The following is a 21040-nucleotide window of genomic DNA, read 5'->3' on the forward strand; positions in this document are numbered from 1 at the left end:
TTGTGTTCACGTATTGTTGCCTATGGAGGGGCTAATTCTGACAACAGGTTTGGAATTTAGTTTTGTTTGGCTAGTCAGGAAGAATTCTAGAATTTGAAATTCCAGAATACTGGTCTCAGGAGAGCTGAGCTTTCTCAGCATATTTAAAGCGTTTAAAAAGTACTTTAAAGAAAAAGAAGTCAGACTAGAGTGGTGTCTGCCACGTGAAAGGGGCCCATTCCTGAGTGCACAGTCGGTGGTATTCATCCTGGTGACCACCTTCAGCCACGCTCCTGGGCCTTGGTGCATGGATAACAGTGTGCTGGGCTATTCTTCTTTCTTGCATGTTCTCTGGTGCCACGAGGCAAGAAGACATAAGTTGCTGTGACAGGATGGTAGGTGCTAAACATGATCAGGAGAGAGATTTTTAGGGAAAACATCTAGACCAGCTTTTCTGATGTTTTACCCTTCAACTCTGATGGGTGGGGGTAAGTTGTGGCATGGAGTTTGATTCCCAAATATGTACTTTATCATCCTTTATATTGAACTTACTGCATTCTATTTAGTTCAATGTGAAGGGAGTACTTGCAAAAAAATAACCGGAGTAGGAGGGCTTCCTGACAATCAGCAGCTTCCTTGGTTACTGGGTGCCTTTTCCTGTCTCTACTTATGATCAGTAGGATATCACCCCTGTTTTCTTTTAGATGAGATAATTTTAGTGCTTGGGGCCAACCAAATTCTTTCCCAAGCCCCAGTCTTTGTGGTCTGCTCTGGCATGTGATGTGATGTGAAGAATTTAGGATTTAGATTCAGTTAGACGGAGTTTCGATTCTCATTAAGAGGATAGTTGATATTTGTAAACCTTGGTTTTCTCATAAAGAAAACATAGATAATTAAGAGAACTCTGTTGGAGTAAGATAATACGTGTGTGAAGTGCAAGATACAGATATATAAAAAATGTATTTTCTTTGCTGTCACCTTCTACTTCTTATACTTAAAGATATGTGAGTAGGGCGGCGCCTGTAGCTCAAAGGAGTAGGGTGCCAGGCCCCATATACCGGAGGTGGTGGGTTCAAACCCAGCCCTGGCCAAAAACTGCAGCAACAACAACAACAACAAAAAAAAGAGTGAGTAAATAGCATTTTGGGTGGAGGTGGGAGTTATTCCTGCTATTGCTCACAGTCCTTTGACTGCGGCTCCATGTCTTATCTTACTTGTAAAGGTAAACTTCACTAGTTATCATTTAACTCTAGAACACTGTTTTAATGATAGTTGTTTACCAAAAAGAGAATGTGTTTTGGTTTATGAAGAAAGGCTAATGAGGACCATAAACACCAACCAACATTATTATGTGATTGCAGATTTTAAGAATGTAATCTGTATCTTGATATTGTATTCTCAACCTTCATTTATTTATTTATTATCTTTTTTTTTTTTTTTTTTAAGACAGAGTGCTGCGGAGTCATAGCTCACAGCAACTTTAAACTCCTGGGTTCAAGCGTTCCTCCTCCCTCAGCCTCCTGAGTAGCTGAACTTATACGTCCCCACCAGAAGGCCCAGCTAATTTTTCTATTTTGGGTAGAGACAGGGTCTCACTTTTGCCCAGGCTGACTTTGAGCTCCTGAGCTCAAGGAGTCCTCCTGCTTCAGCCCTCCCAGAGTGTGAGGATTACAGACATGAGCCAGCACTCAGCCTCTTCAACCTTTAAAAACGGATGAAAGCCTTATTCCTAGATCTCACTTGTTATATTTTTTTCTATACAGATTTACTTATAACCTGTTAGAATATGTTACACGAGCTTTCTATTTCTTTTTAATTTTATACTCTTTCACAATCTTAGTGTTAGAAGGAGAAATGTTGACATCTCAATACTTTGTGGTTTTTTTCTTGTAAGAGAAAAACATGGCTCATGTCATCTCACATTTTTGTCCATACTAGGTCATGGACTTAAATACTTTAGACTTTTATTGTTTTCTCATATGTTTCAGTTCATAGCCAAGGGTTTTTAATTATAACATAAGTACCTTGTTATTATAACATACGTTTCTTTACCATCATAAACGTCCATTTATCCAATAAAATTTGTTGAGAGCCCACTGGGACCTGAGGATATGGAACAAAAATAGAAATGACACTAGGTTGCTATAGACTGAATGCTTATGTCCCCTCAAAATTGTATATATAATCCCTAATTAGGGATTGGGGGCTTTCATGGGTGATGGGGTCGTAAAAGTGGAGCCCTCGTGAATGAGATTAGTGCCTCTCTCTTGAAAAGAAACCCCGGAGAGTTCACTGCCCTTTCCTCCAAGTGAAGATATAAGAACACAGCCATTTATGGACCAGGAAACAGACCTTTGCCAAACACCGAATCTAACAGTGCCTGCGTCTTGAAGTTCTCAGCCTCTAAAACTATGAGAAATAGATATATTTTTTCATTTATAAATTAACCAGTCTAAGGCATTCCATTGTAAGAGCCCAAATGGAATAAGACATTACCTTCATGGAGGTAACTGTCTAGTAGAGAAGGCAGATGAAATAAACACCATAAAACTTTACAGGTACTAATAGTGATCAGTTACTATGGAAAAAATGTAGACCACTAGGGAGAATCGCCCTAATATTTATGGTGTTAATAAAAGTAACTTGCTTTGTAAAACAATTAGAATAGCCTGCAAAAGCCTTTCTAATTACTATCATGCTTGCCTACCTGTATAATAAAAAGAGTCATTTTCAGTTTTATCCTTCTATCTATAAAATGCTGAAAAGGAATATTTGTTCTGTCCAGTTATAGTGTTTTGAAACTTTAAAAATTAAGAAGTGCTTAAAATTGTAAAATTTGATCAATAACAATAGTGTTATATTTTAGTATTTTTTTCTCCCTTTGGATAACAATTTATTTTTCATGGCATTATGAGTTTTGTTTGTCTGTGTAATATTATCGAGAGTTTTTTTTTTCTTTCTTTTTAGGAAATCTTCAGGTTTAGCACCAGCAAATGTTTATATGTAGAAACAATTGATTAGGGAGCTATTGTATGTACTAGTGGAATCTGACCAGTGTACTCTTTGTCTCCATTAATTAAAAGACCTAGTAAATTTGTCACATAAAAGAATATTGTGTTGCAGACCTATTATCAAAGTTTAAATGTTCTCTTAAAGAATAGTAACACATAAATCTCAATTCTATAGGAAGTAAACTGCACACTAAGACTTTAAGCATATTCCTAAATAGTTGAAAAGATGATTCATGGGGAATTACATGAAATTTATTTACTTCAGTATGTTTTTAAATTTGAATTTCAGAAAAATTAATTTTGCCTAAGAAAAGAAATTATTCCCATAAGATCATTAAAAGCCTTTTATAGCCGAACGATTTATCAGTGCTGAGATTTGTCCCTATTCATGCCACCTGTCTGGTTCTCACTGACCCAGGCGTGGAGGTGCAGCAGGACCATGAAGTTCCAGGCAGCCGGTCTGCTACAGGCCCTCCTGGGAGGACTGAAGTGCTAGAAGGTGGGTGGGGTAGTTGGGAGCCCTGAGAGTGGAGCAGAAGAGAAGCAGAGACATCCCTGAATGATAGATGTGGTACTGAGGGTATCAAAGCAGAACCAGCATACAGATAAAAGTATATGGCTTTGTCAATAAAGGCAAAATCACCAGTGATCCATGTATTTCCTCTGCCCACACTTGGGGATATTTGCTTCTTGATAGTTCTGACTTGTTCACTTCCTCAAAGAGGCTGGCTCTAATCTCCTTCTCTAACATAAACCCTCCTTTGATTCTTAATATCTAACAACCTATTTTTCCTACTTGAAAATTGTAAATTGTAAATTATGTATTTAGTCAGTTATATATGTTTACATTCCCCTTTAATCTTTTAAAAATAAAATTTATTGTGTATATTTGAAGTTTATAACATGATGTAATGTTATATAGATAGTAAAATAGTTACAATAGTGAAACAGATTAACATACCTATTTTCTCACCAAGTTACTCCTTTAAGACACTGTTATTCCAGCTAGCTTCCAGTTGTTAAATAAATGTTTGTTAAGTGAATGAATGATGGTCAAAGCTTGCAACTGGTTGCTCTCAGCTTTCCTCTTTATCCAACAGCACCTGAGTGTATATGAACTGGTCCGGGCTCCATATTCATCAGAAGCTGTCATTAACACCAAAATGTTTGGAAATGTGCATATTTGCTTTTTTTAAATTTTCAGAGTAGTTTCTCAGTTGGCTTGCAATAGACGTTAGTCATCATCTACCCCCTCAAAATGCAACCTAACCTATTATCATCATGATTTATGTTAGTGTCATTAATTGATTTTTATTGATGCCAATGACTGCTGTTAAGATGGTATTTTGGAGCTATTTTGACTTTTCATTTCTAGGGATGTGTAAAATACGATAGTGAGGGAAATTTATAAGTGAGTGACTCCTGAAGTATTGGAATTGTCTCTTGTTTGGGGGATACTTACTGTTGAGGGCTGGGGGGTGGGGGTCCCGTTGGTCTGGTTCACTACTCAGTGGAACTAGGAAGCTCAACCTAGGCACAGCACAAGTAGAAAGTGAAGATGTGTAGAAACCGAAAGTAAAACTGGAGCAGCACAGGGTCCAAGACTGAAGCAAAAGTAATTTCACACAGGCTGTAGTGTAACAAAGAGAAACTGTACTTAAGAACAAAGAGAAAGCTTAGAGCACTTCCAAAGAGAGTTGGAAGTGGGTTCCTCTCACAGGTGAGAAGAGACAGAGAGAGAGTTGGAGAGACAAAGGGAGTGCAGAGGTATAAATAGCCCCTTTCTCTCCATTTGAAATTGTTTGTAACTTTTTCATGGGTCACTCTGCGCCCCCAGGCATCTTAGTCCGTGTCTATAGGTCGTTGATTCCCTAGGTTACCTCCTCCCCACTTTCTTTTCCCTGGTTGGCCAGAATTGCTGAGTGCTGGTCACAGTCTTCCTGTAATGTTTCCACGGGCCCTGCAGGCTTCCTTATTCATCAGACCAGACTTTTCGCCTCGCTCCCTGAAGCCTTTTCCCTTGTCCCTTCCCACCTATAATACTACTTCCCTTTTCCCCCAGCATAGATTAGCGGGAGTCGCTTGAAACCTTTCTTATGTTGATGTTCTCTGTAAACTATTGATATTTATTGCTCTTTTTCTGGCTATGTTTCTTATTTTTAAAAGATTAGGGGCCAATGCAACTTAAACCCTAGCTTCAGCCACATCTCAATGTATTCATAAAACCAACAAAAGTTCCCGCAGTCCAGCTTCACAGATAACACGAATCTAGCAGCACTTATTTGAGCCATAAAGGGACATAACTAAAGATAAGGGCTTTCTGAAATATGGGATGTGTAGTGGTGTGTATGATAACCTTAAATTATCATAACTCACCAATTCTAATTCTCTGCTCTTCTTAACTCACAAATTCGAATTCTCTGCTATTGTCTGGAATCACTGGATGAAGCTCTTTGTATCATGTTAATAAAGATATACACGACAGAGGGAGGGGGGTGGGGCCTTGGTGTGTGTCACACTTTATGGGGGCAAGACGTGATTACAAGAGGGACTTTACCTAACAATTGCAATCAGTGTAACCTGGCTTATTGTACCCTCAATGAATCCCCAACAATAAAAAAAGAAAAAAACAAAATTCATTAATCTTTCATGCAAATTTCAAAGAAAAAACTGCTTGGAACCTTAGTTTATCAATTAAAAATATTATATACTTTTAATCTTCTCAGGATCTAAAATGTTTTTAGATATTTTGGTGCTTCTGGAATAATTACTAGAAAACATTAGATAAAACTTGCGTTTGCTGAAATGGTTTGGGTCAAGCCATTTATATTATGCCTTGAAAACCCCATGCACACATAGGCACTGAATTACTTACTAAATAATTACTGTAACTGAATAATCTTTACTAAATGGTTGGTCAGATTTGATTTACAAATTCAGAAAAGTAATGACACATGTTTTAGCTACATCCTACTCTGCCACAGAATAGAAAATGTATTTCCTTAGTTTGCCAAGTGCTTAAGATTTACCACTTAGATACTGTGCCTTGAGATACTAATAAATCCAATTGTCTGACATTTAACTTTTCACTAATTGCTTTCGCTCACCTGTGATTACACTCATCTTTTTCTTTTTATAAGCTTTAATTAGTGTTCTCAGAATGGTAATAGTGTTCACACATTACTATGAAAGCTTAATATGGTTGGAAGTCAAGCTTGATGTCTCCCTTACTAGCAGGCACCCTGTGGTCAGAGGTCTATCTGAATTAAGGCTGGGAAAAGCCTTGTGTTCTTGGCCAGAGCAGACCTGTCTCAGGACTATTGCTGGCAGCTCCTGCTTCTGATCTTAAATCTGGACAAGGGGTCTATTAAAGACAACAGATCTGAAGGAGACAAGCATGGGTGTTTTTAATAGGGAAGTTCTTAGCCTTTGTTCTAATGGAGTCTTTGCCTCTAAACTTCATCACAAAATAAGCAAATACTGCATAATCTCAGAAAATTGTTAGAATTTATGAGCTATTTCTATGACTAGATTTGAACTTTAGATGTGATAAAACATGAAGAATGCATCACAGACAGATGACACTAGAATTATAAGAGTCAAGTTCAAGGGGAAGAGTTAATAGTCTATGAAAAGGTGTAGTGAAGAAGATAAATCAAGTACAGTTGACAGATTTCCTGTCCAGGAACTACTCTGGGTCCTCCATTGAAATGAATCCCCAAGCCGTATGCCCCTTCTGTCTTTATTACTTTTCTGTCTTCATTGCTTTGATGTGCCATTGTAATCACATGGGGGGCCCAGGCACAGGAGAGTGCTATGGGGCCGGGTTCAAGAATGTATTAATTCTAGTTTGCTAAAATTCTTAGAAGAGCTTCATCCTCCCATAATGAAAAGTACAAGTAATGCTTGGTTCGTGTATTTGGATTAGACTGAAGACATGACTGAATCCTCACCATAACATTTACCAGTATATGGCTTGTGTGACCTCTTCCAGCCTCACTTTCCTCATCAATGAAATAGGGATGATCATATCTATCTTGAGAATGTTAGGAGGACTATTGGTTATCACAATATCGGATTGATGAGGTTGTTGTGAGAATTAAATGAATTAACATATATGAAGACTTAAAATTATGTATGGAACATAGGAATTGCTTAATAATATTATTATTTATAAAATCACTAGTATTTTTACTATCATGACTGCTCTGTAGAAGAGGGGTTAATCCCAGGCTGTGATATCAGGGAGAACTGGATTGAAATCTCTAAACTTTCTAAATGGGTAACCTTGGTTATTTTACTCAGCCTGTCTTAGCTCAGTCCTAATGTATAAAAGGGAGATGAGTGATTCCTACCTAAGAGGGCTGCGTGAGGATGGAAAGTCCATAGCACACAGAGATCCTGGGGTAATTCCTGGCACAGAGGACTTGGTATACCATGTCCGGGGTTCATACTGACAATTATTTATTAATTTACTAAGTATTCCATTAGACAAATTTTTATTGAATATCTACTTATCATTTGCCAGGTATTCTCCTAAATACTGGGGATATAGTGTTGAAGAAAACAAAATCATAGCCTAAATGTAGCTTCCATTTTATCATAATGTTAAACAATAGCTTGAATTATTTGACATCATTAACCAAAGCAATTTTTTTTCACAAGGAATGGAAACCAAATAGAAGCCATGTGGAGTTTTTATTTAGTGAAAATAAATCTTTCTGAACACTTTAAAATAATTTGTTTTCCTGAAAAAGTTTAAAGATCTCTACCTCTTATTAGAATTTTATTTACTCTATTTACTGACTTAGAAAAATTAATGAGGCTTCATACAAGTGTAAAATATACTTGAAAGTGTTCTGAAATGTCTAGATATAGAGTTAATATGTATATGTGAATATTTTTTAGAAAGATACTTTCAGCTGGGCAGGGTGGCATGTGCCTATAGTCTCTGCCATTCTAGGTGCTGACGTAAGAGGATTGCTTGAGGAGTTTTCAGTCCAACCTGGGGAACATAGTGAGAATTCATCTTTAAAAATATATATATTTTTTCAAAAATTTTGGCATCTGAGATATTTAGCCATTACCATGACTGTTTCCCTCACAGATGCAAAATTTAATTAATAGGCACTTAATTTTTTTCCACACAAGCACAGAGTAAGCTTAATTTAATAAAAAATAATATAATACTCTGTCATCCTTAAGGCTCATGTCAAGAGTTGCATGTTTGAATGGAGGAATGTTTTTAACTGGCATTTAAAAATTTTATTTAGTAAACTCTGTCTCAAACATTTTTGGGTAAAGACCTATGCGTGTGATTAGAATTGATTCAGTGAAATACCAAGAGGTGAATCTGTAAAAGCAAAAGTGAAGTAATTTGAAAATCTATTAGCAGAAAGATTTCTGCTCATGCTATCATTAGAAAATACTAGTTTTTTTAAAATGACAAATAAGAAAAGAGTTAAAGAAAATGGCAGTCAACAATAGAAAGAACTGAACAAAAGAAAAAAATGGAAACTTTCATCCTGTGCAGCCTGATATTAAAATATTCTGAAAGAGCATGAAAATTAATTATCTACTTTAATTTTCATTTTATAAATGAGTTGGAAATGTCAAACAAATTTCTAGATAATTGAAAAGCTAAGCACTGAGTCATATGCAGGTGTGTTTTGAACACAGCAAAGCCTGGAAGATTCTGACATGTATAAGAAGAACCTTCACAAAACGTCGGTGGGATTATCACACTCACGCGTACCCTCCCTGCTGGGGACCAGATGCTCAGAGAGCATGGGAGCGCATGTTGATTTATGCTGCTAAAGACAATATGATATGGTGGAAGGAACATGGGGCTGGATCTCAGGAGACCTGGGTTCTAACTCTTTTACTCTTCATCTAAAAGCTCAAGCGTTTAATAAGCCTTTCATTAAACAAGGCACTTACATACATAAACTGAATATTAATACTTAAACATTTCTTACTACTTTACAAAAGGCAGGACGTGTACAAGATACGTTATATGCAACAAACTGGCATGCTAACTCTATATTCCATGTTTTGAAAAAAAAGAAAAGAAGTTCAAGTTGGGATCTGTGTTCGATATGTATCTGAAAATGTAATAATCAATGGCCCTAAGGATAAGCATGACTGGCATAGCACACATTATAATCTTTCTTCCAAAATCCACACTGAACAATAATATCCTCCGAGGATATTTTGGAGTAAATTTATTTCTTATTTTTATTTATTTTGGAGACTCAGGGCGACTCACTCAGTCACCCTGGGGTTGAATGTTATGGCATCATAACTCACAGCAACCCCAACTCTCGGCCTCAAGTGATTCTCTTGCCTCAGTCTCCCGAATAGCTGGGTCTACAGGGGCCCACCATAGCACCTGGCTATTTTTTAGAGATGGGGTTTCACTCTTGCTCAGGCTGGTCTCGAACTCCTCAGCTCAAGCAGTTTTCCCCCTCGGTCTCCCAGCGTGCCGGGATTACAGGGTGAGCTACCACATCTGGCTTATTTACCTTTTAATATAAAATATTTATTGAATATCAAACTTACTGAATATCAGAAAAGTTACCTATTTAAAGTATATCATTTTGTGATTTCTAGTATATTCAAACACTTTCAGCACAATCAATTTTAGATTATTTTCATCACTTCAGAGAGAAACCCTGTAACTATTAGCTGAGATACCCATTTCCCCCTAAACAACTTCCCTACCAGCCTGAGGCTACTACAAATTTCTGTTACCTCTGTAAATTTGCATATCTTGAACATGTCAAATAAATGAAGCCATTTTCTATGTGGTTTCTTTCATTTAGTATAAAGTTTACAAAGTCCCCATATGTTATAGCATGTATCAATACCTTTTTACCGCCAAATATTATATTTTAAGGAAACACTAATTTTACTTAGGCATTCATCAGTCGGTGGACACTTGTGTTGTTTCCACTTGGGCTGTGATGAAAGCAAGTTGGATTTTGATGAGGCTTGTGTTTGAATCTGTAAACCAATTTGAAATGCATTGTCATCTTAACCATATTAAGTATTCAAGATTTATTTATAAGCCCTTTCTTCATTTCTTGAAAGGACCTGTTTAGAGGCATAGAATAATTCTTCATTCATTGTCATTCTCCACAGCACTCTTCTTGGTGAAACTCTGTGCAGTATTAGAAGGCATTTCTGTCACCTGTGCTAATGACTCAAGGCTAAGAAGGGTACCATGTATTATGGTGCCTCGATACTCATCTCAGACAAGACTGATGTACTAAAAAGCAGCAGTACGAAGTTTGTCAGTCTTAAACACAAAAAAACTATATTTAGGTTAAAAACTTTAGTTTGGGAGCATTTTCAAGAATATCAAATTATATATGGTTATATTTATTTTAGCTCTAGAATAAAAGACTTAGGGCTTGATAGTTGGCTCTTTAGATATTTCCAACTCCACAGGGGAAAGAGGAAGCAAAATGAAGCAAAAGAATAGGATGACATTACAAGGGGATAAAGTCAGCACTATCAATGTACTTTGCACATTATAAAAATGCTATTCTGATGTATTTATTAAAGCATAACATAAAAAAGATCATCTTAATATTTGATAGCATACTAATGACTATCAAAAACTGCAGGAGGGCTCAATGATCAAAAATATATTGCCCATTCCAGTGTCTTTTATTTTATTTATCAAACAAGAGAAAGAAATCATAGCATTTAAAAGAGATTCTTGGGGACAAAAGTTACAAAGGTTTTATTCTTTGCAGTAAAGAGTAAAATTTTCCAATTTCACATAATCCAAATGAGGTTGTGGAAGTAATTTTATGGCACTATCATTATTCCTTTGAGTTGATCCATTTTGCAGTTGGCTTTCTTTCTGTCTGGTTTTAAAACCTTACAAAAGCAAACTATGAAACCAGAACATATGTAGCCCCATAATTTGAAATTAAAAGAAAAACCCAAAAACTTGTCTTCCTTGAGTGAAGTGGCAACTTAATCTAACACTGAGATTAGTAATAACATTACAATTACTAAATGTTCTGTGAGGTTGGTGGAATTTTCCGTCTCATTTAACTACTGAATAAAATTTAGAGAGGGAATATGACTTATCCAAAGACACAGAGCTATTTTTTGGTGGAGCTAGCATGACAGAAGTGTATGTGATTCGAGCTGCTGTGCTTTGTTGCCTTCCTAGAGAAAAGCTTGAGCAAAAAATTATGAAGGTTTAGTTGAATGACTAAATTCTTTAGGCCTATTTCTGTGGTTTTCCTTTGCCTGATTATATCATTTCTTCCACATTGCTTTGGAAAACTTCATGGAAATAGTGTTCTAATGATTCTAATAATTCTTTCTGTCGTTTTGAGTAAGTCAGAACTGCTGGGCATGGGTAACTGTGGTAGCCTGATATCTGTTAACAACCATGGGTCATGAGATGACACTTGGAAACACAGCTGTTATTGAATATTTGGTTCATATCAAGTCATTTTTATGAGATCTAATAGTATGATCTTGATTTTGCTTATCCTAGGAATTAGCTGTGCACTTAGGAACACCCGGGCTTGAGAAAAGTCTCTATAAAACGTAGCCTAGAGGAAGAGTCTGATGAATGGCTGTGGTTCCCTGGATCAGCACGGTTTATACCTGTGCCCTCTAGAAGATGCTGATAGCCCACTGCAGTCACCAAAAGGATGCCTCCAAAGAGCTGCCTCAATGAAGTATCACACACTGGGTGGCTTAACACAAGAGAAATGTATTTGCTATAGGTTTGGAGGTCAGAAGTGCTGGTGAGGCTATGCTCCCTCCCTCTGTGTCTTTGGGCAAGTCATATTCCCTCACTAAATTTTAGTTTATCCAGTAGTTAAATGAGACAAAGAATTCCACCAACCTCACAAAACATTCAGTAATTGTTAGTAATGTTATTGCTAATCTCAATGTAAACTTAAGTTGCCACTTCTCTCAAGAAGACAGTTCTTCCATACTTTAGCTTTCTGGTTTTATTTTCCCTTAATTTCAGATTATTATGGGGGCTACATATGTTTTGGTTACATAATTTGCTTTTTTAAGGTTTTAAAACCAGAGTGAAATAAAGCCAACTGCAAAATGGATCAATTCAAAGAAATAACTGTACTACCTGATACTCCCTCCTGTCTCTTCAGGGGACATTGTCCTTCTGTGTCAGTGTTTCTACATTGTCATTTCTCTTTTGATAAGGAAACTAGTCATAAAGGATTAAAGGCCTACTCTGCTCCATTGTGACTTCATATTTAACTTGGTTACTTCTGTCAAGACCTTATCTCCAAATATGATTATGTCCACAGGTTCTGGGGGTTAAGACTTTAGCATATATTTTTAGGGGCACAACTCAACTCATAACATCAGCTCTTGGATTTGTGTTACTGACTGAGACAAACCTGTCAGAGCAACACGGAAGTGGATGGAAGCATTCCACTGGACATCAGCCTTTCAGCATTTATTATGTGTATTGCTGTCACTGCCTCCTTCACAAAAGGATGCATTTTCATGATGAGGATATGCTGATATTTGAAGGTCCACAAGATGATGTTATTTCAACCAGTGCAGTCTGATATGACAACAGTAATACTGCAGTGCAATGAAAATATCAGCAACTGACAAAACCAGCAGCTGATCTGATGATGGGATTGGACCAGCTGCGACAATCAGAGAATGACTGATATTTGAAGCACAGCTTTTGGCAGCTGCTACATCGAGAATTTGTTTTAGTGAATCACCACTGCAGCTGCCATTTTTCTCTGAGCCAGATAAATCCTGACATGAGCAAGGTACGATTACAGGGAGTGTAAATTCGGCCAGTTATGAATGTCACTGGTGCGTAAGTATGAGACGTTTAGTCATTCTTGAATTAGAAAAAGGAGATAATTTTGACATGAAATATATTTTTGTTGAGTTTTCTCTGATTTTTTTGTCTTATTTATAATCATCTTGCCTTTACATTTTATGTAATTGAATGTCTAAAAGTGAAGCAGATCTAAATAAGTTAATACATCCTCTATAAAACAAATATTTTTAATGTAATGTTTAGAATTTAGTGGGTCTAGCAAATGCAACTGCAGGGAAAAATATACTTTTATAAAAAGCATATTAAGACATTGTTAAGTTATAAATTTGGACTTTAATGTAGTAAGTGGCAACCCTTTACAAAGAAAAGATCATTTTATGGTACGGCCTTTCCACCCTGATCAACTTGGAGGAATGAAAAGTAATGACTGATGATTATGCAATAAAGAAGATGTGTGGAATCCCCAAATGTGAAATCTCAGTATTGAGAACTTAAAAGCAAATGATTATAAAACTCAAGTATAATGCTAAAAAATATAGCAAAAACTATCTTCCAAACAATTGGAAAGACCACGGATAACGATGTTGCTAAGTGAAGAGGAAAAGGAGATTACCAACAGATTTCTCATCAGATGCAAAGAGGGGAGACCAGTTTCTCATGCAAAGTGAATTAGTAAGATTGACTTCACAGCAAATGTAGTGATCAAGAATCCTAGTATCTTCCCTGATACCCCTTGAACAGCCATCATGTACATCCTGCAGGCGAAAGCTGAAGAGAAAAGAATCTTCCAGAAAGAGCTAATGTGGTGAGTTTGATCAATCTGAAGTAAAAAGTGGGAAAAAAGACAGAAATTTTTGGTCTGAGTCTTCTCTAAAAATTGCCTTCTTGGTTGGATGGCCCAGGCCAAGTATGGAAGAAGGGCTGTTGGAGAGCCTGATACAGTGCAGCCTGGATGTTCTGAAATGCTGGTGACCTTCCAGTAATTGCCTTTTATCTCACAAGTGGTACAGATTCTCAAACTCTTGCTTCTTTTTTTTTAATTATTAAATCATAGCTGTGTACATTAATGCAATATGGGCTACAATGTGCTGGTTTTATATACTATTTGAAATACTTTCATCAAACTGGTTAACATAGCCTTCACCTCATAGAGTAAAAAGACATTTATACTCTACACTTAGTAGATTTAACATGTACCCTTGTAAAATGCACCATAGGTGTGGTCACACCAATTACACCTCCCTCCACCCATTCTCTCCTCCCCCTCCCCCTTCTCTTTCCCTTTCATCTTGGGCTGTAGTTGGATTATAGCTTTCATATGGAAGTTTGGGTGCTTAGATATTGGTTTCATAGTAGGGCTGAATACATTGGATACTTTTTCTTCCATTCTTGAGATACTTTGCTAAGAAGAACATGTTCCAGTTCCATCCATGTAAACGTAAAAGAGGTAAAGTCTCCATCTTTTTTAAGGCTGCATAATATTCCATGGTGTACATACACCACAATTTGTTAATCCATCCATGGGTTGATGGGCACTTGGGCTTCTTCCATGACTTAGCAATTATGAATTGGGCTGCAATAAACATTCTGGTGCAAATATTGTTGTTATAAAATGATTTTTGGTCTTCTGGATATATATCTAGCAGAGGAAATGCAGGATTGAATGGCAGGTCTATTTTTAGATCCCTAAGTGATCTCTGTCTCTGACAAAGGTTTAATAACCAGAATCCACAGAGAACTCAAATGTATTAGCAAGAAAAGAACAAGTGATCCCATCTCAGTGTGGGCAAGGGACTTGAATAAAAGCTTCTCTGAAGAAGATAGGCTTATGGCCTACAGACACATGAAAAAAAATGCTCATCATCCTTATTCATCAGAGAAATGCAAATCAAAACCACTTTGAGATATCATCAAACTCTAGTAAGATTAGCCCACATCACAAAATCCCAAAGCTATAGATGTTGGCATGGATGTGGAGAAAAGGGAACACTTTTGCACTGCTGGTGGGAATGCAAACTAATACATTCCTTTTGGAAAGAAGTTTGGAGATCAAACTCTTGCTTACTATATGTAGGAATTGGCTTTCATATTGCCAACTTTTTGTATTACGTTTATTAACTTCAATGTGAAATTTGGACCCATCGTATCGCATCTTCATATCTTCATATCTTTGAATGGAACTGAACAAAAGCTAAAGAGGAGACTTTTGTTTCAGTTTGTCAGCCTCCCAGAATGAGTAGCAGAGCAATTCTGTGTGTGTGTGTGTGTGTATGTGTATGTGTGTGTACGCGCCTCTTACTTCATTTCTCCCTCCAATGTAAGAATTTTAAAAAAGGAGAGAAAGATACAGGTATGTGTTTTGTATTCTTTTTTCTTTTGGCGTTCAAGAAATTTAAATTAAAACTAAAGCATGATTGAGACCTGGATTGTATCGGAAACCTGATTAATGCTTTTCTACTTCAAGAAATGATTGCTTTAATTTCATGAAAGTTTTAAATGGATTTAAGACTCTTAGAACATATTAAATTCCCTTTAAATTTGTTTGTCAGCTTGAATCAAGGTTAATAGTATTATGCTATGTTTTTAATCATTACCTTTCTCCTGTGTAAAATAATAACATTCTTTTTCTTTCTTTGCTTATTACTTCTGCCTTCTGTGAGAATATACCATTGTTCAGTTTGGGGCATTTCCTAATCTCTCTTGGTCTGACAGATCATCCTCACATTTTCTGTGTATATACTATAAAAAATTGCAAACATTTCCACTTTCCAATTTCTCCTTTAGTCTAAATTCCAGGCCAACACTTCTAGTCAGTACCAAGCATATCCTGTTGGCTTTTTGCAGCTGTCTGCCTCTACCAATCTCCTTCTCACTTGCTATTTTGTTGGTGGTTTTACTATTGCCCTAATTCCCTAGTAATAAAACATTAGAATTGTTTCATCTCATCATTTTCCTTCCCTCATTCAGTGTAGCTCATTACTACATTCTGCGGATTTTTCCATTTCGAATTGTTTTCATATCCACATGTGAATATGAAATCAGTTTGGCTGTTATAACAAAGTACTCCCCTCAAAGCACAGGGTGAAACACAATATAAGTTTGATTCTGTTTTTTGTGAAGTGTAGGTAAGTGGAACAGAGCTGGAATAGTGGAATAGTGGCTCCTTCCATCTTGTTTTGCATCCTTAAGGAATTGTCTTTGTCTACTGTACAGAAAATGACTCACTACCACAATTGCAGTCCAGTTTTCAGAAAAGAGAAAAAAGGAGAAAGATACCAACCACATTCTCCCCTCTTCCTGGTTGTAACTTAGAAGTGGAAATCCAGCCCCGGCCAAAGCTGCAACCAAAAAATAGCCGGGCGTTGTGGCGGGTGCCTGTAGTCCCAGCTACTTGGGAGGCTGAGGCAAGAGAATCGCCTTAAACCCAGGAGTTGGAGGTTGCTGTGAGCCGTGTGACGCCACGGCACTCTACCCAAGGGCGGTACAGTGAGACTCTGTCTCTACAAAAAAAAAAAAAAAAAGAAGTGGAATCTATCACTTCAGCTCACAGCTCATCATTAATGACGAAATTCACTTGCATGAACATACTTAAAAGTCTCAAAATTTTGGTAATATCTTACTTATGTGCTCAGCTGAACTTTCTATTTATGTAGCAGAAGACAGGAAGAGCTATTGGCTGCCAACCAGCAGTATCAGCCACTTTCCTTACCCCAATTTTACTGTCTTTACCCTTCTGCGGGGTCTTATGTCCATTGCCAAGGTCACGTCTAGAGACTATTAGCTGAATTTTCCGTCAACTCACTGTCAATCCATGCATGCTTTCTTTTTCTTTTTAACCACTTTCTTTTCTTTTTTTTTTAGTCAAAACTTGTTAAACCTTTACTCAATGGCCCACAGTACAAAGTCTCGGATTCAAAGCCCCTTATAATCTGATTCTATTCTACCTGTTTTCAGCCTTTTCTCAACTTTTACTCTCATAAATTTATTCATTCAGCAAACACGTGTTGAATGCCCACCATGTGTCAGACGCAGTGTAATTCGTCTTCCTAAGCAGGTTTATTTGGCATCTGTGGATAGAAATCTCCTTATAATTGTCATCTTCTCTAGTGTCACCATGTCTCATCTCTTGGGTGCTTGTTTTCAATGGTGCACTGTTTGAGGGGGTAAATACATCTCCTTAAGAACAGCCTTTCAAAACTAGATCTTACAGTTGAAGTGGCTGATTTGCTTTACACAGTCAGCTTATGTTCCCCTGATGCATTCCAACTTTCAAGTTTTTCTATAATTTTAGAAATATGACTTGCTTTTAAAAACAAGACAAACTAGAAAAGAATGCTTACTGAAGCAGCTATAACCAGATTTAGTAGCTCATTGACATTGTAAAATAGCTCAAATGCAAGTACAGACTAAATATTAAATATTAGAGTTGTCTAGTTGCTTATTCGTTCCCATGCAACTTAGCCTAATCCCCAGTCCTACAGACTGAAGCGTAAAGGTCTTGACAGCAGAACACATCTTTTACTGGGCTTTGTCCTCCAAACTACATTTTCTTCTTCCTCTATAATTCTAGGTGATAAAGCAGAAATGTACATAATAGAGTTCACCTGACATAATTTTTACATTTGCACTTATTTTTCGGAGAAGTTGCTGGATCAGATGAGATATGTGAGGCTGAATTATATAAATTTAGGGTTAAATCCGTATTTAAAATTTTGGTATCTTGCTAATCATTGATTTCTCATACAAATTTTGATTTTTAAAACATATTTCATCAAAATATTATTTATCATGATTTCTGCGGTGTTGAAATTTTGTACTTGGGGTCCAATGGATGCTTCTTCTTTATGCTTATTATTTGTATATTGCCATGGCTGGCTGCTTGAATAGTTAAAATTTTTAATGTAGAAAATATACACTTTGAAGAAAAAATAAGTATTTATTATTTTACCAATGCTTAGAAGGAAAAAATCACTTTAGGGTCTAGATGCTCTTGGTTTAAGGATTTATTTTTACAACTGAGCTCACTGCAAAGAATCAGTCACTGAAAACAATGAAGGCTTACCCGAAGGGCAGGTGGAAAGTGCCCAGGATACTTTTGCTTTTTACTTTTACTTATACTTTTAGCTACTTTATTATGTTCTGTCTTGAAATGGCTGCTCTTCTCCACCTCCAGCCTGGCAGCCTCATCTCTTGAATGGCCGTGTGGCCATGTCATTCTCAAGCTACTGTACACCCTGAAGGGGAAGAAGGCAGCTGGGGTGGGGGAGTGGGTAGAGCTTCAGACCTTGAACCCTGAGGTACCCAAAGCAGTTCTGCTTGTATCCATCTTTCATAGCGGTGTTCCTGCCAACCGGTTCATTTGAAAAGAAAATATTCCTCAAAAAATGTTTGAAAATTACTGAACTCGCTGTTATTCAAAGTCTCTGTTAACTCCCAGGGCTGAGTGTGTGTGTATTTCTAATTGATTCACTCATCACTTGATCCATGTCCCTGGCAAGGGGTGCAATGTTCCTGGGGAGACCACTGGTATTTTGCTTTTATATCTCTTAGCTGCCATCCATAGTAAATATCACCATGATTTATCTGGGTTTAATAATAGTTCCAGGAGAGATAATGCAGAAGGAATTAGGCTTTGTATGACAACAATATCTTGAAAATTTGCATCCTATATTGAAGTTCAGGAAGAATATACTAGAACATTTAGTTTTACTTATTTTTATTTTATTTTTAATTTCTGTTAATATATTTAACATATATAATAATTATAATTTAACAAATAAATGATATTAGTCTATTAGTATAGTAATACTTTTTTTTTTTTTTGAGACTAAGTCTCACTCTGTTGCCCCAGGCTAGAGTGCTGTGGGATTAGCCTAGCTCACAGCAAACTCCTGGGCTCAAGCAATCTTCCTGCCTCAGTCTGCCAGGCAGCTGGGACTACAAGTATCTGCCACAATGCCTGGCTAAATTGTCTATTTTTAGTAGAGACAAGGCTTCACCCCTGTTCAGTCTGTTCTCAAAATCCTGAACTCAGGGGATTCTCTTGCCTCAGCCTGCTGGAGAAGGAGGATTACAGGTGTGACTTTTAATTTATGAAAATGAATATTCATATATGGGAGATGTGTACACACAAAGCTTTTGTTTTATATTATTAGGGTGTACCCTGTTCTTGAAGCTTTTTCAAGAATTACTTCACTTTTTTAATAAAATATTTGATAATTGATAACTTAATGGATTAGGAGAATCAGTCTCTGAACTTTTAGTGTGTTTGTCTTAAGTATCTGAATTTTAATATATTGAATAATTACGAATATAGATGAAATACTATTTTTATAGTCCATTGCGTAAGTGTATTTGAATGAAACATAAATCACAGAGAAATGAAGAGAAAAAAATACTATTTGCTCCTTTTCTATTTCTTTTACCTTTTTATTTGTTGGTTCTATTACAATTGACAGATGAAGGTGGAATTTCATTAAATAAAAATTAAACAAAAATTTAATCATGAAAAAGGTGTAAAATTATAGGGTTTTTGTAACATGTATTTTACAGATACAGACAGCCACGTTTAGCTTTATCTAATGGAATTGACACTGAATTTCTATTTGTTGTTTCTACTAGATCTTTGTTTAAAAGCTGTATGCAAAAGGGCTACAAAACTTTGTTTTCTTAATCTCATGTTTCAGGAGTGCATATGTGCATTACTTCAGTTTCAAAGTTTGTAAATTTTTATTTTGTTACTACTTCTCTTATTTTTCTCTTCCTCTTCTCAGTTCCTTATGTTGTCTGCACATATGGGACTCAATTAAAGGGAACAGCAAAAACCATTTGAGAAGCTGTGTCTGTGAACAAAGTTAAAATATGTCTGCTTTTGATTTTAAGATCCTTCCAAGGTGATAAAGTATGCACTCAGGTAGCTCTAAATCTGAAAAGCACCTCATGCACCTTGACATTCAACAGATATTTATTGCATTCCTCCTACCTTCTGTGAAACACTCTGGTAGGGACAAGACGAATGAGTCACAGTCCATGACCTCAAAAGGCTTAAAAAAACTTGTTTGAGGCAGGAAGGCAGACACTAATCAGAAGTGTATAATGCATGTGATAAGTGCAATCAGAGAGCTGCACCAGAATTTGTTAAAGCCTAGAGGAAGGAATCTAGCCTGAGAATGGCAAAAAAGGTTTCTGGGGGAAGGGGGCCTAAGTTGACCCAGAATGCATAAAGAGATGTTAGTCAGTGGATGGGCAGAGGATTGAGAGCAGAGATACAAGGCACAGGGGCTGCATCCGTAGCATGTGACTGTGAAGCTGTGGGATTGGTTCCAAAGGGGCATAGGTGAAAATGAGGGAGAGGCTGATTGGGGCTGGTTCCAGGTGGGCTCATGTACCACATGAAAGGATTTGGACTTGATCCTGTCAGTGATGGGAAGGCTGAGAATGATTAATCATTGAAAAATCATGAGCAATTTTCTTTGGAATAATTCCACCTGACATCTGTGTAAATAATGTATTTGCAGGAAGCAAGAATTCATACAAGGAAATCATTTAGGATGTTATTGCCACAGTCCCGGAAGACTGAAGGGCAGACCAAACTAGGGCAGAAGTGCGATAGAGGGAATGTGTAAAGCGTCTTATTGCTAAGTGTAGATCATGAGAATTCTGGTGCTTTATTCTTCCATTATTATTCATCTTTCTTGTTTCAGTTGCTAATCCTTGAAATGCAGTCTACTCTGTGAAGAGGAATTATGTGTACTCATTTGATTTTGATTTCTAGGAAGCAAAATGGTTCGATTCCTTCCACATGGTCTCCAACATGTGGGTGTTGCAAACACCAGTCTAATGCCTCAGGACACTTAGGCCAGGGGCAGAATATTCCCTGCAGTCATGTTCTGAAAATGTCATGTGTTTCTACAACCTCCTGACAGTGTAATCATGCCAAAAAAAAATTTTTTTTTACAGTTATTTTTCTGTGGCTGCAAATGCTTGCTGCAATGGTTGGTTGTTCTTTTTTTTTTTTTTTTGTAGAGACAGAGTCTCACTTTATGGCCCTCGGTAGAGTGCCATGGCATCACACAGCTCACAGCAACCTCCAACTCGTGGGCTTAAGCGATTCTCTTGCCTCAGCCTCCCGAGTAGCTGGGACTACAGGCGCCCGCCACAACGCCCGGCTATTTTTTGGTTGCAGTTCAGCCGAGGCCACCCTCGGTATATGGGGCCGGCACCTCACCGACTGAGC

The 21040-nt window shown here is 37.1% G+C and overlaps 1 protein-coding gene across 5 annotated transcripts in view; it reads left to right on the forward strand.

The window, feature by feature from the left end:
- The window catches only part of PKIB (cAMP-dependent protein kinase inhibitor beta), a 107887-nt gene that overhangs the window by 41264 nt on the left and 45583 nt on the right, over positions 1-21040 (forward strand). The window lies entirely within an intron of this gene.

Source organism: Nycticebus coucang, chromosome 5 (assembly GCF_027406575.1).
Source record: "Nycticebus coucang isolate mNycCou1 chromosome 5, mNycCou1.pri, whole genome shotgun sequence".
NCBI lineage: Eukaryota > Metazoa > Chordata > Mammalia > Primates > Lorisidae > Nycticebus > Nycticebus coucang.